Source organism: Piliocolobus tephrosceles, chromosome 5 (assembly GCF_002776525.5).
Source record: "Piliocolobus tephrosceles isolate RC106 chromosome 5, ASM277652v3, whole genome shotgun sequence".
NCBI lineage: Eukaryota > Metazoa > Chordata > Mammalia > Primates > Cercopithecidae > Piliocolobus > Piliocolobus tephrosceles.
Window position 1 is genome coordinate 126,903,594 of NC_045438.1, and position 26,274 is coordinate 126,929,867.

The 26,274-nt window shown below is 40.8% G+C and overlaps 1 protein-coding gene and 1 non-coding gene across 3 annotated transcripts in view; one reads left to right on the top strand and one right to left on the bottom strand.

The window, feature by feature from the left end:
- Positions 1-26,274, top strand: part of USP49 (ubiquitin specific peptidase 49) — a 115,257-nt gene that overhangs the window by 62,582 nt on the left and 26,401 nt on the right. The window lies entirely within an intron of this gene.
- LOC111543222 lies at positions 7,681-7,820 on the bottom strand. Its single transcript, XR_002731785.1, has one exon. It is a non-coding gene; the product is annotated as a small nucleolar RNA SNORA8 (small nucleolar RNA).

Here is a 26,274-nt window from a genome sequence, read left to right on the forward strand (position 1 = left end):
TTCACTTAGAGTAATGGTCTCCACCTCCATCTAGGTTGCTGCAAATGCCATTATTTCATTCCTTTTTATGACTAAGTAGTATTCCATGGTATATATATTCCACATTTTCTTTATCCACTCGTTGTTCAATAGGCATTTTTGTTTCATTTATCTTTTGTATTTTTTTTTTTTTTGTTTCAATTTATTTTAGGTCTGTTCTGATCTTTGTTACTCTTTTCTTCTGCTGTGTTTGGGTTTGGTTTGTTATTTCTCTAGTTCCTTGAGGTGTGACCTTAGATTGTCTATTTATGCTCTTTCAGACTTTCTGAGACAAGGCCTGGCCCTATTGCCCAGACTGGAGTGCGGTGTCACAATCTTGGCTCATTGCAACCTCTGCCTCCTGGGCTCAAGCTGTCTTCCCACCTCAGCCTCCAAAGTAGCTGGGACTACAGGCATATGCCACCACACCGAACTTATTTTTGTATTTTTTGTAGAGACAAGGTTTGCCATGTTGCCCAGGCTGGTCTCAAACTCCTTAGCTCAAGTAATCCACCGGTCTCAGCCTTCCAAAGTGCTAGGAGTATAGGCATGAACCACTGCACCGGGCCTCTTTCGGACTTTTTGATGTAGACATTAAATGCTATGAACTTTTCTCTTAGCACCGCTTTTGCTGTGTCCCAGGGGTTTAATCATTTGTGTCACTATTATCATTTAGTTCTAAGAAGTTTTTAAATTTCCATCTTGATTTCATTGTTGACCCAAAGATTATTCAAGAACAGATTATTTAATGTCCATGGTTTTGAGGGTTCCTTTTGGAGTTAATTTCCAGTTTTATTCCACTGTGGTCTGAGAGGATACATGACATAATTTTGATTTTCCTAAATTTATTTAGACTTGCTTTGTGACCTATCATATGGTCTGTCTTGGAGAATGTTCCATGTGCTGATAAAAGAATATATATTCTGCAGTGGTTTAGATCCATTGTTGGGGAGCTAGTGTGGTCTTTTAAGGGTGTTATAGAACCTTGTTTTGTTTTATTAGCAGAATTACTTTTCTGATTCCTTCTTATCTGGGTAGACTATTTTAGTGGAAAAATCTGGAACTCAAAGCCTGCTATTCAGATTTATTTATACCACAGAGTGATCCCTTGATGCGGTGCTCTGCCCCATTACCCTGGGGATAGGGCTTCCTGAGAGCTGGACTGCAGTGATTATTATTGCTCTTTTGGGTCTAGCTACCCAGTGGAGCTACCAGGCCCTGGGCTGGTGCTAGGGAATATCTGCAAAGAGTCCTGTGATATGATTCATCTTCAGGTCTCCTAGCCATGGATAACAGCACCTGCTCTGGTGGAGGTAACAAGGGAGTGAAGTACACTCTGTGAGAGTCCTTAGTTGCAGATATGTTTAGCGGGCTGGCTCTCTCAAATGCTGGTTATGCTAGCAGCGAAACTGTCATGTGGATAGACGCAGGACTTCTGGTTAGCCAAGATGTTGCAGCCAGTGGAATTATCCAGTTTGCCATTGATGGGCATTTAGGTTGGTTCTGTCTTTGCTATTGTGATTACTGCTGCAATGAACATATGCATGCATGTGTCTTTATGGTAGAGTGATTTATATTCCTTTGGGTACATACCCAGTAATGGGATTGCTGGGTTAAATAGTAGTTCTGTTTTAAGTTCTTTGAGAAATCACCAAAGTGCTTTCCACAGTGGCTGAACTAATTTACATTCCCACCAGTATTGTATAAGTGGTCCCTTTTCTCCACATCTTTGTCATCATCTGTGATGTTTTTGACTTTTAAATGATAGCTTTCTGATTGCTGTGAGATAGTATCTCATTAGCCGGGCGTGGTGGCTCAAGCCTGTAATCCCAGCACTTTGGGAGGCCGAGACGGGCGGATCACGAGGTCAGGAGATCGAGACCATCCTGGCTAACACGGTGAAACCCCGTCTCTACTAAAAAACACAAAAAAATTAGCCGGGCGAGGTGGCTGGCGCCTGTAGTCCCTGCTACTTGGGAGGCTGAGGCAGGAGAATGGCGTAAACTCGGGGGTGGAGCTTGCAGTGAGCTGAGATCCGGCCACAGCACTCCAGCCTGGACGACAGAGCGAGACTCCGTCTCAAAAAAAAAAAAAAAAAAAAAAAAAAAAAGAGATAGTATCTCATTGTGGTTATTTGCATTGCTCTAATGATTAGTGATGCTGAGCATTTTTTTCATATGCTTCTTAGCCGCAATATGTCTTCTTTTGAAAAATGTATGTTCGTGTCCTTTGCCTACTTTCTGATAGAGCGGTTTGTTTTTTTCCTTGTTAATTTAAGTTCCTTATAGCTTCTGGATATTAGACCTTTGTCAGATGCATAGCTTGCAAATATTTTCTCCCATTCTGTGGGTTGTCTGTTTACTCTGCTGATAGGTTTTGTCATTGTTGTTGTTCTTTGCTATGCTCTTTAATTAGGTGCCATTTGTCAATTTTTGCTTTTGTTGCAATTGCTTTTGGTGTCTTTGCCATGAAATCTTTGCCAGGGCCTGTGTCCAGAATGGCATTTCCTAGATTTTCTAGAGCTTTTATAGTTTTAGGTTTTACTTTTAAGTCTTTAACCCATGTTGAGTTGATTTTTGTAGATGGTGTAAGGAAGGAGTCCAGCTTCAATCTTCTGCATATGGCTAGCCGGTTATCCCAGCACCATTTATTGAATAGGGAGTCCTTTCCCCATTGCTTTTGTCAACTTTGTTGAGTATTGGATGGTTGTAGGTGTACAGTTTTATTTCTGGGCTCTTTATTCTGTTCCATTGGACTGTGTGTCTATTTTTATATCAGTACCATGCTTTTTTGGTGACTGTGGCCTTAAAGTATAGTTTGAAGTTGGGTAAAATTGATGCTTCCAGCTTTGTTCTTTTGCTTATGATTGCCTTGGCTATTCAGACTCTTTTTTGGTTCCATATGAATTTTAGAATAGTTTTTTTTCTCATTAGAAGAATGTCATTGGTAGTTTGATAGGGATAGCACTGAATCTGTAGATTGCTTTGGGCAGTATGGCTATTTTAACAATATTGATTCTTCTTATCCATGAGCATAAAATATTTTTCCATTTGTGTCATCTCTGATTTCTTTGAGCAGTGTTATAATTCTTGCTGTAGAGATCTTTCACCTCCCTGATTAGCTGTATTCCTAGGTATTTTGTTTTTGTGTGTGTGTACGTGTGTGTGTCTGTTGTGAATGAGATTATGCTCTTCATTTGGCACTCAGTTTGATACTCAGTATAGACATGCTACTGATTTTTGTACATTGATTTTTGTACCCCGAAACTTTGCTGAAGTTGTTTATAAGATCTAGGAACTTTTGGCCAGATATGGGGTTTTCTAGGTATAAAATTATTTTGTATTTTGTATTTTTATTTATCGATATATTTTTTCTTATGCTACCTTGTCCAAGATCTAGTTATAACGTTATATCATCTGCAAATATAGTTTGACGACTTCTCTTCCTATTTGGATGCTTTTATTTCTTTTTCTTGCCTGATTGCTCTGGTTAGGAATTCCAGTACTATGCGGAGTAAGAGTCGTGAGAGTGAGCATTCTTGTCTTGTTCCAGTTCTCAGGCAGAATGCTTCTAACTTTTACCCATACCGTATGATGCTGGCTGTGGGTTTGTCATAGGTGGCTGTTAATTATTTTGAGATATGTTCTTTCAATGCCTAGTTTGTTGAGGATTTTCAACATGTAGTGATGTTGAATTTTATCAAAAGTCTTTTCTGCATCTATTGAGATGATCATGTGTTTTTTTTTGTTTGTTTTTTTTTTGAGATGGAGTCTCTCTCTGTGCCCCAGGCTGGAGTGCAGTGGCGCAATCTCGGCTCACTGCAAGCTCCGCCTCCCAGGTTCACACCGTTCTGCTGCCTCAGCCTCCTGAGTAGCTGGACTACAGGCACCCGCCACCACGCCCGGCTAATTTTTTGTCTTTTTAGTAGAGACGGGGTTTCACCGTGTTAGCCAGGATGGTCTCGATCTCCTGACCTCGTGATCCACCCGTCTCGACCTCCCAAAGTGCTGGGATTACAGGCGTGAGCCACGGCGCCTGGCCGATCATGTGTTTTTTATTTTTAGTTTTGTTTATGTCGTCAGGGTGTCCTATTTCAGAGCCTTTGGGTACTGCTTTGTGAAGAAAGACCTGGTGTTTTTATGAGCCAAAAAAAACCCTCCTTTTTCAGCTCCCTTCCGGCTTACTCTACCTCTGTCTGTTAACTGTTTTCTTACTCAATTTGTATTGTATTGTATTTATTTATTTATTTTAGATACAGAGTGTCACTCTGTCACCCAGGCTGGAGTGCAGTTGGGTAATCATAACTCACAACAGCCTGGAACTCCTGGGCTCAAGTGCTCCTCTCACCTCGGCCTCCTGAGTAGCTAGGACTACAGGTACACATTACCATGCCCAGCTAATTTTTTTATTTTTTATTTTTGTATAAAGATGGTCTCACCATCTTTCTCAGACTGATCTTGAACTTCCGGACTCAAGCAGTCCTCTCACCTTGACCTCCCAAAGTGCTAGGATTACAGGCATGAGCTACTGTGCCCAGCTAATTTATATAGTTTCATAAACTTTTACTTTACCTACCTTTTGTTAGCTTGGATTTTCCGGTGTGTGTGTGTGTGTTTTTTTTTTTTAAGACGGAGTCTCGCTCTGTCGCCCAGGCTGAAGTGCAGTGACGCGATCTCAGCTCACTGCAAGCTCCGCCTCCCGGGTTGACGCCATTCTCCTGCCTCAGCCTCCCCAGTAGCTGGGACTACAGGTGCCCACCACCACGCCCGGCTAGTTTTTTGTATTTTTTTTAGTAGAGACGGGATTTTCGCCGTGTTAGCCAGGATGGTCTCGATTTCCTGATCTCGTGATCCGCCCGCCTCGGTCTCCCAAAGGTCTGGGATTACAGGCATGAGCCACCGCACCCGGCCAGATTTTCCAGTTCTTAAAATAACAGTTGTGTTTACTTCCCAGTTCCTTCCATTTTCCATACTTGACTAACCTAGCAAATCTAAATTACAATTAAATCGGCTTTCATGACTGTATTTCAGAATCTTGTAATGGAAATGTTAATGGCATCAGCATTCGTTTAAGTTGGCTAAAGCCTCGTTTGCATGCTAAATGTGTGTTTGTCATCCTTCCATCTCATCCACCCATCCAAAAGTCATTATTAAATCTTTCCCCCTCTGGGATATACCAGGCAAATGTAAGACACAGCACTGGGTGGTAAGGAAACTGTGTTCTCTAACCTAATGATTGCCCCTTTGATGGTGGGTAGAGACCCAGATTGAAGACTAGTGGTGGTTTGGGCTTAGAATGATTCATCTCCTTAAGAATCATCAGCCTTTCTTCTTTCCTTATTACCATCTCTCCATTTCTACTCTTACATTATTTTTTTGTTTCCTATTTATTGAATACAATGATATATTGTAAAAGCTGAAGAGAGGCAGTATTGAGCTGGAACCTTGACCCAGCTATTTTCTATGTGAGTGTTCTTGAGAATACTTACTGTATTAATCCATTCTCACATTGCTATAAAGAAATACCTGAGACTGGGTAATTTACAAAGAAAAGAGGTTTAATCACCTCATGATTCTGTAGGCTGCATAGGAAGCATAGTGGCATCTGCTTCTGGGGAGGCCTAAGGAAACTTAAAATCATGGTGGAAGATGAAGGGGAAGCAGGCACATCTTACATGGCTGGAGCAGGAGCAAGATAGAGAGTGTTGAGGTGCTACACACTTTTAAACAACCCAATCTCGTGAGAACACACTATCACAAGAACAGCATCAAGAGGATGGTGCTAAATCACTCATGAGAACTGGCCCCATGATCGAATCACCTCCCACCAGGCCCCACCTCCAATACTGGGGATTAAAATTCAACATGAGATTTGGTGGGGACACAGATCCAAACCATATCATTTATCCTCTCTGATATTCAAGATCCTCATATATAAAATTGGGATAATAGTATCTGGGCATTTTAGGACTAGAGAAGATGTGAAAAATACCTGATACTTGATGTTCTTTACTGTTATTGCTGTTACTATTGTATAATCATTGTTTCCATTTTCTCAACAGCATGGGAGACTTTTTAGATAGTGCTCAATGCTCGATGTTATGATAGAGTGAGGTAAAGTATGGGTATCATAGGAATGGAATTGGTAGTTATTAACTAGAGAATCATAGGTCAGACATCTCAAGGACCTCAGAGACCCAAGAATGCCCCATGCTACAGAGGAACTCATGAGAACTTTAAATAGGACAAATTTCCTTTAGTTGCCTACTTCAATTTCTTCCTAGTGATGGGCGTGCATGTTTCAATGTTCTTAGCTATTCAAATATGTGTACACTTTAAAGCTTTGTTTAAAGTTTTAAACAAAATGGACCCACTTAATATACTTAACATGTTTTCTAGTTTTGTGCTCACTTTACCAACATTGGCAGTGTTTTCCCAAAAGGGCAGAATTCAATAACAGCTTTGTAGGTAATACTGCCAAGACAGATTTGAAATCACATGCTGAATAGCGTGGACTAGGTTAACAACCAAGGTTTTCCAAGTGCACTATCACCCCAAACCTCATCATTTGGCTCTTTCTAGGGTACAGAAATCTTGCTACTACTTCTTACATTTCAGAAATCTTACACACATGCTGTGATAATCTTGTCCATCTCTGCCTTATTTTACCCTAAAAATTTTACCCATACCACTAAGAACTACTGAGAGGTAGGTATAGGTATAGGTATTTTACATGGATTTACTTGCACTATTTGAATTTCAAATTAGAATCACTTTCTAAAAATCTTTCAAAAATTGTTGGAGTATGGAAGAAGTTATTGGAGTAGTGTTTCTTGTCAGTGCTTACTTTATTATTATAATTCTGAAATTATTTCTACTACGAGAATTAATGAGAAAATATTTAATGAGCAGCAAAAGAATAAAAGAAATATTTGATTATATTTATTCTAGTGGGTTTTTTCTAGCTTCTATTGAAGACTATATAAATCTGAACAGTATGAGAAAACTATAGAACTACAGAAATACTATGTCAGGCTGGGCACGGTGGCTCAAGCCTGTAATCCCAGCACTTTGGGAGGCCGAGACGGGTGGATCACGAGGTCAGGAGATCGAGACCATCCTGGCTAACACGGTGAAACCCCCGTCTCTACTAAAAAAATACAAAAAACTAGCCGGGCGAGGTGGCGGGCGCCCGTAGTCCCAGCCACTCCGGAGGCTGAGGCAGGAGAATGGCGTGAACCCGGGAGGCGGAGCTTGCAGTGAGCTGAGATCCAGCCACTGCACTCCAGCCCGGGCCACAGAGTGAGACTCCGTCTCAAAAAAAAAAAAAAAAAAGAAAAGAAATACTATGTCAAGGCCGGGCGCGGTGGCTCACACTTGTATTCCCAGCACTTTGGAAGGCCGAGGCGAGCGGATCATGAGGTCAGGAGATCGAGACCATTCTGGCTAACACGGTGAAACCCCGTTTCTACTAAAAATACAAAAAACTCACCGGGTGTAGTGGCAGGCACCTGTAGTCCCAGCTACTTGGGAGGCTGAGGCAGGAGAATGGCGTGAACCTGCAAGGTGGAGGTTACAGTGAGCCGAGATTGCACCACTGCACTCCAGCCTGGGCGACAAGGCGAGACTCCGTCTCAAAATAAATAAATAAAAAATAAATAAATACTGTGTCAATAGAAATACCAAGTTTTAACAAGCACAAAGCCAAGAAAACCAGTGATACTAGGTACTGAATTTCTATGGCACTGATCTTTGAACACCCAGCAGGAATAAACTACTGAATGCAGATACCATGGCAATGCAGTTGAATTATTCTAGTGTTTTAAGATTTAAGACATCCAGTTAGTCAATCATTTTAGTTAAATGAGATTTTTGTAATGTTGCCTAATGTTGTTTTGGTTGATTTCTACACCTAAAGCATAGTGTTTGGTATATCGTAGGCGAGTGCTCAGAAAATGTTTTGTTTGACTAATTTCTAGTGATAAAGTGCTTGCCAAAAATCCCCTTTCATGGAAGCTGGTATCCTTGAACAACCCATTTCTTCATAATAACACCAGGTTTCTAGTTGGAAAAAAAACACATTTAAGTATGTCATATTTTTGGGAGCCATTAAAAATGGCATCCTTACCGTGCTTGTTTTTTCTCTTTGCAAGCAACATACCATGTGTGTGAGCTGTTTATTGAAAGCCAAGTCTTTTTAAACATTTGACTTTTTTTGCCTGTACATACCCAATTTTGTTTATACTAGGACCTAGGTATTTGCCAGTACATACATCTGTAGCTAGGAAAGCATGATAGTCTTACATAGTGCCCTGCAAAGGAGCTAGAACTAGAAAGAATAGATTAAATGAGCAATCATCACAGAATTTCAGAAGATAATCATCTCTGCTCAGTTAATTTATCAAAGGGAAGCAGCTCCACCTAGAATTACAAATCAAGACTATCAGGTAACATGAGTAAAAGATGCCCAGGAAATATTTGCGGTCAAGTTCTTAGTTCTTTATATCAAGAGCCTTGTGCAGGGGGTGAGTGGTAAAAAAAAAAAAAAAAAAAAAAAAAAAAAAAACAGTACAGACTTTGCCTTAGGGAGTTTGGACTATGGTCAGTAAACCAGATAAAACAATTAAGGACTGTGAACAATGAGGTGTTCTTTGAGGGAGAGATTCACTGGGTAGTAGAATGGTCAGGAAAAGCCTTAAAAAAAGGACAGGACCTTAGCTGGCCTTTGAGGGTTAGTACAGAAGAGGAAGGATAGCATCTCAAGGAATTGACTGTTCTTGGGACTTCTGAGGAAATAGTGAGTAGAACAGTCCATCTGGTGGTTTGGATGCCAAGAAAGGGTGGGAGATAATATGAGAAGCTTGTTTGGGGTCAGATTGTGTGCGATACTTTTGAAGGTCTGTCTAAGGAACTTGGATTTTTTCATACAGACAGTCCATTAAAAGTGGAGGTTATGGGTTGTGGTGGTGGTTGTTTTTAGTTTGGAGTAATGTTTAATGTGAAGTATAGATTTAGAAGCTCAGGAGAGTTAGTGGTGGAGGAAAATGATTAGTTTATTTCAAAAATGATAGCTCTACTTTTTTTTTTTTTTTTTGAGATGCAGTTTTGCTCTTGTTGCCCAAGCTGGAGTGCAGCGGTCTCAGCTCGCTGCAACCTCTGCCTTCTGGGTTCAAGCAATTCTGCTTCAGCCTCCCGAGTAGCTGGGATTACAGGTGCACACCACCACACCTGGCTAATTTTTTGTATTTTTATTTATTTTTATTTTTATTTCTGTTTTGAGACGGAGTCTTGCTCTGTTGCCCAGGCTGGAGTGCAGTGGCACAATTTCGGCTCCCTGCAACCTCCGCCTCCTGGGTTCAAGCGATTCTCCTGCCTCAGCCTTCTGAGTAGCTGGGGTTACAGATGTGTGCCACCATGCCCGGCTAATTTTTATATTTTTAGTAGAGACGGGGTTTCACCATGTTGGTCAGGCTGGTCTTGAACTCCTGACTTTGTGATCTGCCCACCTCGGCCTCCCAAAGTACTGGGATTACAGGCGTGAGCCACGGTGCCTGGCAGTTTTTTGTATTTTTAGTAGAAATGGGGTTTCACCATGTTAGCCAGGCTGGTCTTGAACTCCTGACCTCAGGTGATCTGCCACCTCTGTCTCCCAAAGTGCTGGGATTACAGGCGTGAGTCGCCGTGCCCAGTCGATAGCTCTACTTTATTATTATTATTATTATACTTTAAGTTCCAGGGTACATGTGCACAACGTGCAGGTTTGTTACATATGTACACCTGTGCCATGTTGGTGTGCTGCACCCATCAACTCGTCATTTACATCAGGTATAACTCCCAATGCAATCCCTCTCTACTCCCCGCTCCCCATAATAGGCCCCAGTGTGTGATGTTCCCCTTCCAGAGTCCAAGTGATCTCATTGTTCAGTTCCCACCCATGAGTGAGAACATGCAGTGCTTCGTCTTCTGTTCTTGCGATAGTTTGCTGAGAATGATGGTTTCCAGCTGCATCCATGTCCCTACAAAGGACACGAACTCATCCTTTTTTATGTCTGCATAGTATTCCATGGTGTGTATGTGCCACATTTTCTTAATCCAGTTTGTCACAGATGGACATTTGGGTTGATTCCAAGTCTTTGCTATTGTGAATAGTGCCGCAGTGAACATATGTGTGCATGTGTCTTTATAGCAGCATGATTTATAATCCTTTGGGTATATACCCAGTAATGGGATGGCTGGGTCATATGGTACTTCTAGTTCTAGATCCTTGAGGAATCGCCATACTGTTTTCCGTAATGGTTGAACTAGTTTACAATCCCACCAACAGTGTAAGTGTTCCTATTTTTCCACATCCTCTCCAGCACCTGTTGAAATTGACAAATGGGATCTAATTAAACTAAAGAGCTTCTGCACAGCAAAAGAAACTACCATCAGAGTGAACAGGCAACCTCCAGAATGGGAGAAAATTTTTGCAATCTACTCATCTGACAAAGGGCTAATATCTAGAACCTACAAAGAACTCAAACAAATTTACAAGAAAAAAACAAACAACCCCATCAAAAAGTGGGCAAGGGATATGAACAGACACTTCTCAGAAGACATTCATACAGCCAATAGACACATGAAAAAATGCTCGTCATCACTGGCCATCAGAGAAATGCAAATCAAAACCACAATGAGATACCATCTCACACCAGTTAGAATGGCAATCAGCTCTACTTTTTATAGTGACAATATAGGTTATCTTGTGTGGAGGTTCCTATCAATCAGCCTGTACAGGTAGCACCAGTGTATAACAATCTCTTGGCCAGTTAGCACTGGTGCTTCATGCTGCTTTCCTAAATTCTTTTTTTTTTTTTTGTCTTGAGACAGAGTCTTGCTCTGTTACCCAGGCTGGAGTGCAATGGTGCCATCTTGGCTCACTGCAACTGCCACCTCCCAGGTTCAAGTGATTCTCTTGCTTCAGCCTCCTGAGTAGCTGGGGTTACAGATACGCACCACCACGCCTGGCTAATTTTTGTATTTTTAGTACAGATGGGATTTCACCATGTTGGCCAGCCTGGTCTTGAACTGATTGACCTCAGGTGATCCACCAGCTCAGCCTTCCAAAGTACTGAGATTACAGGTGTGAGCCACCTCGCCTGGCCTGCTTTCCTAAATTTGAATTGCTTGCAAATCTGTTTTGTTTGCTCCATCATTGTCTTTCTATCATTAACATACTATTTATTTATTTTCAAAAGTATAAACTTATATGGAATTTCTGTAGGGGTTAAAGTAGACACTAGGTTACCAAGGCATAATTTCCCAAGACTTGGAGACCTGTGATCACTGGGAGGATTTTTGGATCTTCCTCTGAACTTAGCTATATTAAACATTGAAACAATCCTGCAAAATGCCTAGATGAGACAGGTTTAGAGGTAAGTTTTATCAGACCTTTTTGGAACAGATAAACCATAGAAGAATTAAACTGTTTCAGAGAAGAGATAAAGTGGGAAAGCTGTCCATCTCAGGTTTTGAGGTTAGTGTAATCTTGATACAAAACAGGGAAGGTCAGTATATATAAGAAAATGAAAGGCTAATCTTCTGAAAATGGATTTGAAACATCTAAATACAGTACTAGCAAATTGAATGTATCATTGTATTAAAAAAACACATCAGGACCAAATAGTTTGTTTAAATTATTATATTGCAAGGATGGTTTCATATCAGAAAATACATCACTGATATCATCCAACATATTAATTTTTAAAATGGGAAGATCTTTTTATTTTCTTAATAGGTTCAGAAGAAAACATTAGATAAACTTTAATATTTAGTCTGATTAAATTTTTTTCACAAAGCTAGAAATAAAAAACTTTCTTAACCTAAAGTTAACCAAAACTTCCTTTAGTAGACATCACACTTAACAGTAAAACTATAGACCTGTTCCCTCTCAAATTAACAACAGTACATGGTGCCCACTATCAGCCTTAATATTTGCTAATCAACTGAACTTCCTGGTTAATTCCAGAAGATAAGAAAAATAAAAGAGAGGACCAAGCTGTCTATATTTGAAGACTATGTAGATATCCATAGAAAATTCAAGAGAATCGCCAGGCATGGTGGCTCACGCCTGTAATCTCAGCACTTTGGAAGGCTGAGGTGGGCAGATCACCTGAGATCAGGAGTTAAAGACCAGCCTGACCAACATGGAGAAATCCCGTCTCTACTAAAAATACAAAATTAGGCGGGCATTGTGTTGCATGCCTTTAATCCCAGCTACTCAGGAGGCTGAGGCAGGAGAATCGCTTAAACCCGGGAGGCGAGGTTGCAGTGAGCCAAGACCACACCATTGCGCTCCAGCCTCGGCAACAAGAGCAAAACACCATCTAAAAAAAAAAAAAAGAAAATTCAAGAGAATCCACAAATTATTAGAGCTAATAATAACAGTTCTGCAAGGTTTCTGAGTTTCAGATCAACAACCTTTTGATTCAACCATATGAAATTATAATTTATGTAGGTCAAAATGGCTAAGTAAATATTTATTTGCAGTTTCATATGATTAAACCTAATACAAAAATCAATCACATTCCTTTCTACCAGCAATAATCATTTAGTAAATGTATACTTTTTTTTTTTTTTTTTTTTTGAGACGGAGTCTTGCTCTGTCACCCAGGCTGGAGTGCAGTGGCTGGATCTCAGCTCACTGCAAGCTCCGCCGCCCGGGTTTACGCCATTCTCCTGCCTCAGCCTCCCGACTAGCTGGGACTACAGGCGCCCGCCACCTCGCCCAGCTAGTTTTTTGTATTTTTTAGTAGAGACGGGGTTTCACCGTGTTAACCAGGATGGTCTCGATCTCCTGACCTCGTGATCCGCCCATCTCGGCCTCCCAAAGTGCTGGGATTACAGGCTTGAGCCACCGCGCCCGGCCAAATGTATACTTTTTTAAAGATTCTTTTCACAGTAGCCACAAAAAAACCATAAAGTATCCAGGAAATATCTAAACAAGAAATACATATCTTGGGGAGAAAACATAATCAAAAGACCTGAATAAACAGAGAGATACCATGTTCATGGATGGGAAGACTTCGTATAATAAAGAGGTAATTTTCCCTAAAAAAGTTTATAAATTCAATAAATGCCAATCAAAATTTCAAATGATTAAGGGTGAGGCTAGGAGGAAAAAATCCAGATGTATTGACAAGCTAAGTGTAAACTTCAAAACTTTTAGAAGAAACTGTTGGCAAGTACCTTCATTACCTTGGCATAAGAAAGGATTTCATAAACAAAAGATGAAATTATAAGATGCATCATATGATTGTATTAACTTTAAATCTTATGTATGACAAAAGATGCCTTAAACAAAAGACAAACTGCAGACAGAGGATATTTACAACACATCTGACTGCCAGAGGCCTTGTATTCAGAATATATAAAGAACTCTAATCATTTAATATAAAAAATACAACCTAATCAAAAAATAGGCAAAGGTTAGTTGATCTCTTGGAATATGTAATGCCTATTATTTTGTTTCTGCCAGTATTAAATATGATGTTTCTATTGATAGCACCTTCAAAGCAGCTTAGTTCTTTTGTTTTTTTGAGACAGAGTCTTACTCTGTCTCCCAGGCTGGAGTGCAGTGGTGCAATCTTGGCTCACTGCAACCTCTGCCTGAGGTTGAGGCAGGAGAATTGGGTTCAAGCAATTCTCCTGCCTCAGCCTCCCAAGTAGCTGGGACTACAGGCACGTGCCACCATGCCCGACTAATTTTTTTTTGTATTTTTAGTAGAGATGGGGTTTCACCATGTTGGCCAGGCTGGTCTCGATCTCCTGACCTCATGATCTACCCGCATTGGCCTCCCAAAGTGCTGGGATTACAGGCGTGAGCCACCGCGCCCAGCCACAGCTTAGTTCTTATTAGTTTTGACAAGTTCTTATGTGAGTGGTAGCTTTAGTGGTGATTATATGTTTTGTCAGCTCACAGTAGAGAAAAAATAGCCAATAGATATATGAAAAAATGTTCAATTTTACTTTAGTAATTTAGAAAATATAAATTTAAAAAATTTTAAATTCTGAGAGTGGTCAATCAAATTTGACTAAGAGCCAGCTTTGTAATTCATCTCACAGCTCAGCCATGTAGCAGCAGTGCAACCTTGGAGAAGTTTCTTTACTTCTCTGAGCCTATTTGTTTTGTTTAAAATGGGGTTAAAATTACTGCCTCATTAGATTGTTGAGAAAAATAAATGACATATATTAAGTTTTAGAACAGTGCCTGGATGTAGTAAGTGTTCAATAAATGATAGCTGATTTAATTATTTGTAATGCAACTTAATTATCAAAATACCAAAAAGTATCCAGACCCAGGCAAATTTTGTCTGACTGTATTTTTTTTTTTTCTTGAGACAGAGTCTTGCCCTACTGCCCCTTGCTCTATTGCCCAAGCTGGAGGGCAATGGTGCGATCTTGGCTCATTGCAACTTCTGCCTCCTGGGTTCAAGCAATTCTCCTATGTCAGCCTCCCAGGTAGCTGGACTACAGGCACCCACCACCACTCCTGGCTAATTTTTGTATTTTTAGTAGAGATGGGGTTTCACCATGTTGTCCAGGCTGGTCTCAAACTCCTGACCTCAAAGGATCCATCCGCCTCGGCCTCCCAAAGTGCTGGGATTACAGGCATGAGCCACCATGCCCGGCCTGACTATATTCTACTTGGAGAAATCTGAAATAAATGGGGAGTAACTTACCTCTGAAAATGCCAGCTAGCTAGCTTCTTACTCAGAGCCCTCCCAGGTGGCATTACCTTGGTGAAGTCATAACTAGGGTCTAGACCTTATCTCTAAAGGCTTACAGCCTCAATTTTGTGAGAATAACATATTATGCCCAGTTTCTTGGGAACTGACTTATATGATCAACGTCATTGGAGTGAAGATTCATTTTCAGTGAGAAACAGAACTGTTAAGCCAACTAGCACTTGAGTTTGGTTGTTATTACATTCTCTCCCTGTAGCCGAGGTATGTGGAAAATCAATTTTGGTTTTCTGTGCAAGGAATCCGTGCAGAGGGAGTCTGCTGGATGGTTTTAGCGACTGTTGGTATCAGGCCCTTATATGGTATCAACAGGCTTGAGTAGTTGTATTTTTTAGTTGGGGGACTTGCTGTCTTTAGCTGAAGGAAGAACACTGCCTAACCATTGGTGAAAAGATGCTCCCCTCTTAACTGCTGACTTTCAATTTGTGGTCAGGCATAGGCTGGCAGTCCTCCATAGTCATGTTCTCTTTGGTTCTGTGAGGTTATATCTCAGTCACTTTGATTGGGTTTGGGGGGCCCCAGAACTCTGCTGTCATTCACACCTCAGGGTTTTAGTATTTTTAGCAGATGGATTATTGTGTCCACTGTATTTTTTTTTTTTTTTTCTAATTTCAACTTCGGAAGATAAAACCTTAATTGCTGTTTTGGAGACATTTTATATCATTGTCATGTGACAATTCCTTATCTCTTGAACCTGCTCAATGACATCATCACCTTAACAGTCCTGCTCCCACCTTCCCATTAAGGTGCAAATCATGTCTGGAACAATTCTGTGGCATATTTTCTTTGTTGGCAGACTCATGTATGTTGGCTTCTTAGAATTAGTAATGCATTAAATGGTCCCATAGAGATCTATTGTTTGGTCTCTTGGAATGCGTAATATGTATTATTTTGCTTCTGCCAATATTAGATAGGATGTTTCTTATTCATAGTTCCTTCAAAGCAATTTAGTTCTTCTTTTTTTTTTTTTTTTTTCTTTTGAGATGGGGTCTCACTTGCTCTGTCACCCAGGCTGCAGTGCAGTTGTGCGATCTCAGCTCACTGCAGCCTCTGCCTCCTGGGCTCAATTGATCTTCCCACTTCAGCCTCCTGAGTAGCTGGGACTACAGGGTGCATGCCACCATGCCCAGATAACTTTTTGTAGTTTTTATAGAGACAGGATTTCCCCATTTTACCCATGCTGGTCTCGAACTCCTGGACTCAAGCGATCCACCTGCCTCAGTCTCCCAAAATGCTGGGATTATAGGCATGAGCCAATGCACCTGCCCCAGTTTAGTTCTTATTAGTTCTGTTAAGTTTCTGTGTAAATGGTAGGTATAGTGATGATACATATTTTGATAAGTTGATTGTAGCTAAATTAGGTGGTTTGATGAGACTGTTGTCCTGTCTTCAAACAAGCTATTCTCCATTTACCCTTGGCTATAGGCTGTTTGTGATCACTAACTTGAAAATAATAAACATTCAATGGTAGGCTGGTCTTGAGGAAAAAAAGACAAAAATAATTTTAAAATTTACTGAGAAATCAGGCTCACACAACACCTTGTTCATAAACTAAAGGTTATTATTCTAAAGGTTAGTTTAGAATAATTACTTTTCTTGTTATTCACATCTCTTAAAAACTTAATAAATTACATATATACCTTGTTTTATTATTGAATATTTGCTAAGGATATACTTCACTGATATAATAATTTCATGGGTATATACAGTGTTCAGCACATTTACCACGGGCAATGTAGGAGAGATGCTGGAAAAAATTATGAAGTCAGTGAGACTTATTTTTCGTGTTCTCATATCTTTTTTTTTTTTTTTCTTTTAAGTGACCTCTCTTGTTGGTGTCCATTACAACCTTCAGGCTCAGAACTCCCTTCTGTGGGATCTCAGGCAATGATTCATGCTTTTCCCTTCCTCTTCAGTTTCTTTCTGTCAACATTTATGTAGGCAGTATTATATGCCTGAACTCTGCTTTCCGTCTCCTGCTACAGTAAATTAACCTGCACTTAGTTATTGGTAGTTGATTGGCTTAGGGTGTTTCCCTTAAAATATTTGCCTTTAATAGGGACTTCGATGTCTTAATTCAAATGGTGAGACTTACTGGCACACCAGGAGGTTAATACTTTAAAACAGGGCAGAGGTAGCTAAGATTTGTGGGACTTAAACTGTAGTAAGTTCATTGCCTGGGTATGCACTGGCCTTCTTTTTGTGGTCAGCCTGTTTGATTCTTGTACAAGTTAGGGCCCAGTCCTCTCACCTCTTGTGCCTGCTCACTATAATTGAGTTCCCAGAAGTACATCTGCTTTATTCTTGTACAAGAGATGAGGGTTCATGCACAGTTCACGTCTTTGAAATGCCTTCTATGCCTTATTTGAAAGAGGGCCCCCTTTATATATTTGCCATGCAGCGCGTTCTCTTGGACCTGTAAGTATTCAACGGGCATACCCCCATTGGAGAGTGAGCTAAGGCTGATTCTGCTTTCTTTAATTTGACTGCATTTTGTGATGCTGTGGGTTTGTTTTTGTTTTTTGTTTTTTGTTTTGGAGACAGAGTTTCGCTCTTGTTGCCCAGGCTGGAGTGCAATGGCACGATCTCAGCTCACCACAACCATTGCCTCCCGGGTTCAAGCAATTCTCCTGCCTCAGCCTCCCGAGTAGCTGGGATTATAGGCACCACCACGCCTGGCTTATTTTGTATTTTTAGTAGAGACAGGGTTTCTACATGTTGGTCAGGCTGGTCTCGAACTCGCGACCTCAGGTGATCTGCCCGCCTCGGCCTCCCAAAGTGCTGAGATTACAGGCATGAGCCACTGTGCCTGGTGATGCTATGTTTTTTGTTTGTTTGTTTTTTAAAAAACATCTAAATTGGACTTTTATTATCCTTGCACTGTGTTGCTATTAAACAATTTTTAAAGATTTAATAGATAATATTAGAAAAACCCTCAAATTTGCTCTAAAAAGATAGTGTTTTTTTGTTTTTAATATAAAAATATCCTCTATTTTCTTGTTTAAGAATAGCTTATTATGAATACCTTATTAGATGAAATTTTCTGGATAAAATCAAAACTAGAGACTCAGTTACTGTAAGATGCTGAAAACCAGCCTGACTTTGGGCCCTATGGAGGCAAAAATAACTGGCCTGGGGATGGGTAACAGGGCTGGCCAAGTCAGCCAGTATTTTGATTAGGTTTAACTACTTTCAGAGTACGTGGCTATCTCATTTGAGCCTTCCTCAGAACAGCTCTCTGCAGTGTAGGTATTAGTGCTCTCCAACTTTAGGAACTAAGAAACTGAGGCTTATAGTGCACCCTGTGAATTTAGAATGGTATGGAGGAGGAGTGCTTCACCATTCAGCTGATTCCCTTAACTGTTCTCTCTCTCTCTCTCACACACACACACACACACTCTCTCTCTCTCTCTGTCTCTCTCTCCCTCCCCACCTTCCTCCCTCCCTCTCTTCTGACCCCCCCACCACCTCCACTGCCCATTTCAGAGAGGTTGGTTGGATATTGAGAGAGATTACCATTACACTGCAATAATGTTAGGAGCTGTTCCATGAGGGGAAGATCTCTTGAGAGTTGGCGAAAAGACAGTCTGTCCACAAATTCACTTCTATGGACAGTTTTTGGTAGTGGCCCCTGGGGAAGAAGACTAGAAATTACCTTGGTACCTTGGTTGATAAGAAATGTCAAATGATTGACACTTGACTGACAGAGGCTCTGCTGTATTGCCACTCTGCAGAGTACAGACTCTTCAGAGCCTGCATTTTGCAGTCATCGGCTTATGGAAAAGATGTGGGGAGGGGACTCTTTTTGTAATGGCTAGTGCTACTAGCTAGAATTCCTTAGGTAATCTATATGCCATAAATTCCAGATTGCCTATCTCTAAACCTTATTTCCTAGGGAAAACATAGTAAACCATTTTAGCTCTGTGCTTATCTTCAGTCATCTTGCTGATGCCTCAATTTTTAAGATTACTGAAACACTGAATCTTCTCAGTGCCATGTCCTTTTTTTAAAATAGGTAATGTGACTTTTTTCCCCAAAAGGTACAAAGGTTGACCACTGAGTCTCCTTTCCATCTCCATCCCACAAAGCATGTGCTGTTACCAGTTTCTTGTTATCCTCTTATTTGCATGTGTGTATATGTATGCTTGCATGTATATTCATGATATACACATTGTTCTGCCCCTTTGCTTTTTTCACATACTGTATTTTGAGTTGTTGTACATATAGCCCTGCCTCTTTTTCCCTTTTTTAAAAATAACTGGTGGTTTCCACTTATGGCTGATTTACAATTCATTTAACTTATTCCCTATTAAAGTGCATGAATGATGAATGATCTCTTTGTAGCTTCCAGTGTTCTCCTTCTGTATATATTTAACAAATACTCCTGTGTATTTGGCTCCTTTTCTTTGGATATTTGTCATCTTTTCTCTTGAAAGCAAGTACTTAAAAGTTGTCTTTTTTTTTTTTTTGAGATGGAGTCTCACTCTGTTGCCAGGCTTGAGTGCAGTGGTGTGATCTTGGCTCAAGTGATTCTTCTGCCTCAGCCTCCTGAGTAGCTGGGATGACAGGCGCGTGCCACTACGCCCAGCTAATTTTTGTATTTTTAATAGAGATGGAGTTTCACCATGTTGGCCAGGATGGTCTCGATTTCTTGAACTCATGATCTGCCCACGTCAGCCTCCCAAAGTACTGGGATTACAGGCGTGAGCCACCGTGCCTAGCCTAAAAGTTGTCTTCATGCAAAATATGATGGGCCTCCTTCCTGACAGACATGCTTTGGTATGTTGCTGGAGAGGCACAGAGCTAAATGGACTGCTGTCGTTTAAGCAGCAGGACATCAGGAAGACGGGTTCCCATTTCTTAGAATGACCACCGAAATAACCAACACCAGCATCTAATCTTGAGGATCCATTTGTATATTCCAGTCAGATTTATTTTCTATTCACAGAAATTGTTCCTTTTCTTCTCTGCAGGCAGTTCCTAATGTATGTGTGTCTTCCATACAAATGACCATGTGTGGAAAGCCCTCTTCAGCCATGTGGAGAAAGTGGGAGGAGGGAGATTCCCAATTTCACTGCTTGAGCTACAGCTGGGAAAGCAAATCTTGGCGTCTCAAGTTGCAAGTTTGAAATAATTTTCTCAGAGAAAATACATTCGGTAGTTAACTGTTATAGTGGTAGCACTAGTATTCTATTACTCTACTATACATACATTATGGATTCAATAGGCTTTTTAAACTAGACCAAGTGCTATTTTTCACATTGTTTCTATGATTGAAAACCAACCTGTTAGTTGGTGTTTGTGAAACTGTGCTGGATCTGTGTGGCCAGATTTTGCTTCGTAAAACCAATGTCATGTAGACTGGGGGTAACCTTTATGTGACTGGGGTCAGAAAAACAAAAATACTGTATTTTTAAAAACATAATTTTTGTTCTGTTGTTTGCTGAGACTACAGTGAAACTTATAAATGTATAGGATGAGCTTCTTTCCACCTGGATAATTGGAGTCCATGAGAAAGGAGCAGAATTGCTTAAAAATCAGGAGTGCAGTGGTGCCATCTCAGCTCATTGCAACCTCTGCCTCCCAGGCTCAAGCAATTGTCCTGCCTCAGCCTCCAGAGTAGCTGGGATTACAGGAGCATACCACCACACCCGGCTGATTTTTGTATTTTTTAGTAGAGACAGGGTTTCACCATGTTAGCCAGGCTGATGCTGAACTCCTGACCTCGAATGATCTACCCACCTTGGCCTCCCAAAGTACTGGGATTACAGGCCTGAGCTACCATGCCAGGCCTCGGACTTTTCTTTCCCAGTAAAGTGGAAGTTTCAGAAAGAGAGAACAACATTTGGCTAAGCAAGGGCATTTCAACAGACTGACTAAAGTGGCTTCATGCCCCCCAAAGACAGAGCTAATCAGGAAATTTTGTAGACAAAGTGTGGATAAAAATCTGGTGAGGTTACTGAAAGAAATTTGGTAGGGTGATGGGGTTGGGGGCGGTGGCTGGGGGTTGCCTCCTGAGTCTAAAAGGCAGACTTGAGGCCCAGACAGAAAGGCTCATGCAGGCAATCTCTGTGACTAACGCTACTGAGAAAAACTGCACCCCTTTGATTTGGTGTGGGGGATCAGGTGGGAGGTGTTTTTCAAAGCGTACATTTCAAAGTAAAACTAGAAATGATGGTAAAAATGAAGAGTATTTCATAACCTATCTAATTTGTGAACAGCTTGTATCCCAAGGTTTTCTCTCACTACTGATACATTGTTTGCTTTTTTTGTCTTTAAAGCTGTTTTATTTATTTATTTATTTACTTATTTATTTGTTTTGAGACAGAGTCTTGCTCTCTTGCCCAGACTGGAGTGCAGTGGCACAATCACGGCTCACTGCAGCCTCAACCTCCTGGGCTCAATCAATCCTCCCACGTCAGTCTCCCAAATAGCTGGGACTACAGGCACATGCCACTATGCCCAGATAATTTTTTGTAGTTTTTGTAGAGATGGGGTCTCACCACATCGTCCAGACTGGTCTTGAACTCCTGGGCTCAAGCAATCTGCCCACCTCAGCTTCCCAAAGTGCTGTGATTACAGGTGTGAGCTACCATGCTGGCCTAAAAATATTTTTATGTTATATTTCAAGCATACCCCAAAATAAAGAGAGTAGTATAATGAATTCCATGTACCTATCTCATAACCTATCTAATTTGTGAATAGCTTGTATCCCAAGGTTTTCTCTCACTACTGATACATTGTCTGCTTCAACCATTACAGACATTTTGACAATCTTGTTTTTTCTGTCCTACTATTTTTTTTCCTGGAGTACTTCAAAGCAAATTCCATATGTCAATCATAATATTAATATTTCACCTATAAATATTTCAGAGGTATTTCTACCATACAAAGATTAAAAATGGAACCACAGCACCATTATCACATTAAACTAATAATTACTTGGTGTCATTTAATACTTAGTCCATGTTCAGTTTCTCTAGTTGTGGACTAAGGGCGGTGGAAGAAGGGGTTACAAAGGGGCACAAAGTAACTTTTAAGGGTGACTGATGTGTTTATTGTTTTAATTGCAGTGGTTTCACAAGTATATCATATGTTAAAACTTACCAGATTATAAACTTTAAATATGTGCAGCTCATTGTATGTCAATTATACCTCAATAAAACTTAAAAAAAGAAAAAAACTAATGGTGTAGCTAGATACAGACAGTATTTTAAAACGTTTTTCCCCAGTTATCTCAAAAATATCTTTTCATGGTTGGTTGGTTCAAATCTGGACCTAAATAAGAAGCACAGATTGCATTTGATTGCTGTGTCTATAGGTTTCTAATAATCTAGAGCAAATCCACTTCCACTTGCCTTTTTTTCATGCCATTTATTTGTTAAAGAAACCAGATGACTGACCAATCCTGTAGCGTTTGCCACATTTCAATTTGGTGATTTGGCTAACTGCAGCCTATGACAGCATGTTCTTGGCTCCTAGGTTTCCTATAACCTGGTAGTTAGATCCAAAGGCTTCCTTGGACTCAGGCTCAGTTCTTTTAGCAAGAGTTTTTATAATAGGTGATGCTGCTATGAACCTTTCATGGCATTGTATCAGGGAAGTCTAGTTGTCCTAGTTTCAAGCAAAATTGATCAGTAGAGTTAGGTATTGTCAGCCTTATCCATCTATTATAACATTTCCTGTCAGTTTTCACCTAATACTTTAAGAAGCCACTGCCTACATCCCCTATTTTATTAGGAGTAAATTACTCATATCTGTGTATGTCTGAATAATGCTTGACAACTATACTGAGGTATAATTTTCATAGAATAAACCACACATATTTCAAGGGTACAATTCAAGAAAGTCTGACATATATACTTATATACACTTTGATATGTACGTGTGTGTGTGTGTATATATATATATTTTTTTATGTTTGCCTGTCTAGCTGCTGTAGAGAACATGGTGTTAGAGAGGCGTCAGGGACAAACCATGATTCCTTTGGTCAGCTTTTAGAAGGGTAAATCCTGATTCTCTCAGTGGTAGGGATAAAATTTTTCCATGTGGCAGTAGAGAACTCCAGGAGCCTTTAGTTCGGACCTTGTTTTATCACTAGCTTGTCAGGGAGATCATGCTAAAACAAAAGACTTCGAGTGGCTTTTGGGTTTCCTCTTACAGGTTTTATTATGTAGATACCCTAAATACCTGCTTGCAGATATCCACATGCTGTTTGGGGGTTTATTATCCGAACCCAACCTTGTTTCTGGCTCTTCTCCCCACTTGATTTCCTGTTCCATTTCAAAAGCACAAAATCTCAACAAGTATTTTAAAAAAGAGAAATCTTTTCATGCCTGTACAGACTTTTATCCCACTTTCCTTTAGGGAGACCTTAATACCAATGTGGTAATCCCAAGCAGAATGACACAGGAAGTAGTTTGCATTGTGCAAGTCTCATTGCACATGTGCTGCACTTAATGGAGCTGATCTGTGTGCCATTGGGTCACATATACAGTATGGCTAAAGACAGAGTATAATGCTTATCTTCAGTAAAAGGAAGAGTTAGCAAATGAGATCAGGGGTTCTGTTGCACAGGGTAATCCTTTCTTGGCTTAAGAAAAATTCTGGCCTGTGAGTGACATCTTTCTTCCATTGGTTGGAACATTCATGTGTTGGGATTCATAGGGAAGTTGGGTTAGCTGACCAAGGTGTGCTCAGAGCTGATTCCCCAGGTTAGTAAGGGAACTGTTATTGAGCAGGGCCTGAGCAGTGGGACAAATTGGGGACAGGATACTTGGTGGCTCAAAATGCATGCCATGCTTTTTTAACATCAGCTCTATGAATGGCCTCACCAGGTTGTAGCAAGTGGGCCCCTTTGACCTGGAGGCAGCACAAACTACTAAGCTCTGAAGCTTAATCCTTACCCAGCCAATCTGGTTCTCATCCACTTTTGACTGCTACTTCTCTGCAGGGAGTCAACATTTCTAAGAGTGTGTGCGTGTGTGTGTGTGTGTGTGTGTGTGTGTGTGTGTGTGTGTATACATGTGTTCTCCCAGTGTATTCAGAATCCTTGAATTTAATATGATCAGTCTTCTTTTGCCATCTTGCCTCCAGTCAGCCATCCTCCTGGAAAAGGGGTTAGGTTTTAAGTACAGAACTCTTTAGCAAGAATATTAAGTTAATTAATCAAAAAGTCTGATCCCTTGAGGGCCAACTAGCTTAGCTTTGTACCACAAGTGGCATCTCCTAAACACCCATCAGTCATCTTACAGATCTTGATCACCAGGAGACCTGGATGAAACTGTATATATAGCTCAGTACAGGATCATCACTGCTACCAAACAAAAAAGTACAAAATGTTCAGCAGCTTCATCCTGAAAATATCATTAATAGTAGTATACCATAAAGCAGATATTATTACGTGAAAATTCAACCTGAGATTCAGATGTATGTGTAGGAGTGGCCCTGTGCAGTGGCTCATGCCTGTAATCCCAGTACTTTGGGAGGCCTACGTGGGTGGATCACTTGAGGTCAGGAGTTTGAGACCAGTCTGGCTAACACAGTGAAACCCTGTCTTTACAAAAAATACAAAACTTAGCTGGGCATTGTGGTGCACGCCTGTAGTCCCAGCTACCTGGGGGCTGAGGCAGGAGAATTGCTTGAACCCGGGAGGCAGAGGTTGCAGTGAGCTGAGATAGCGCCACTGCACTCCAGCCTGGACGACACAGCGAGACTCCATCTCAAAAAAAAAAAAAAAAAAAAAAGAGAAATGGTGGCGGGCACCTGTAATCCCAGCTACTCCGGAGGCTGAGGCAGGAGAATCACTTGAACCCAGTGGGCTGAGGTTGCAGTTAGCCAAGATTGCGCCACTTCATTGCAGCCTGGGTGACAGAGCAAGACTCCATTTCAAAAAATGATTTAAAAAAAAAAGGGCCGAGTGTGGTGGCTCACGCCTGTAATCCCAGCACTTTGGGAGGCCAAGTCGGGCAGATCACGAGGTCAAGAGATCAAGACCATTCTGGCCAACATCGTGAATCCCCGTCACTGCTCAAAATATAAAAATTAGCTGGGCATGGTGGTGCGTGCCTGTAGTCCCAGCTACTCGGGAGGCAGAGGCAGGAGAATCGTTGGAACCTGGGAGGCGAAGGTTGCAGTAAGCGAGATTGCGCCACTGTACTCCAGCCTGGCGACAGAGCGAGACTCCGTCTCAAAAAAAAGAAAAAAAAAAAAAAAAAAAAAGCATGTGTGGGAGCCAGGCATGATGGCATGTGCCTATAACCCCAGCTACTCGGGGAGCTAAGGCAGGAGGATCACTTGAGCCCAGGAGTTTGAGTCCAGCCTAAGCAGTATAACAAGATTCTGTCTCTAAAAAATAATAATAGCCAGCTGCAGTGGCTAATGCCTGTAATCGAAACACTTTGGGAGGCCAAGGTGGGCAGATCACTTCAGCTCAGGAATTTGAGATAAGACTGGGCAACATGGCAAAACCCCATCTCCACCAAAAATACAAAAAATTAGCTAGGCACACTGATGCGTGCCTGTGTTTTCAGCTACTCGGGAGGATCACTTAAGCCCAGGAGGCAAAGGTTATGGTGAGCTGAGATCATGCCATCGCACTCCAGCCTGAGTGACTAAGACCCTGTCTCAATTTAAAAAATAATAATAAAGTGTGGAACTCTGTGTGAGTACACTAAAAATTATCAGGTTTTTACTTTACGTGAGTGAATTTTATGGCATGTAAACTACCAATAATTTTTTTAGTTTTTAAAAAGTATCAAAATACATAATCCTGTATTGAAATGATGCTTGAAGTTTTAGGAAGTAGATAAAATTGAGAAGAGAGCTGAGGACAGAGCCTTAAGGAAACCCTAAACTTCAAGGAAGGGAGACATGAAAACAGAGATGTAATTACAGACACAGGAAGCAAGCCTGACAAGAACAGTTGTCTAAAATTCAAGAGAGAATGTTTGTGCAGTGTTAAGTGTAGAAAAAATGTAGATGGGGACTGAGAAAAGGCTAATGCATTTAGTTATAAGGAAACTGCTAGTGACCTTTGAGAAAACAGTTTCTACAAAAAGGAGGTGTTAAGGAGTGAACTGTGAGGAGGATGAACCTGCACATTACTCTTGCCAGAAGGAGAAAGAATATAGTGTCAAGGATGGTCTAGAGGCAGGACAAACTTTTGTCTGTCTGTATATCTCCCTCTCTTTTTAGACAGAAGACACTTGAGAATATTTGTAGCAAGAGGAAGGAAGCAAACAAAAGAGAACAGAGGATGAAGGTACGGAGGGTATGGAACAAAGCATTTGTGCCATGTCAGGTGTTCTGCCTTCGTCATTTCCCTGCATGGCAGCAGGGATAGCCCCTTTCCATGGGCAAACCAGTATTGTATGCCAAACCCTGTTCCCTAGATGAACTCTACTCCTTTTTCATTGAAGAAAGCAGATCCTAATGCAAGTGAGCTATTATCATGCTGGCATAGGTTACATCTG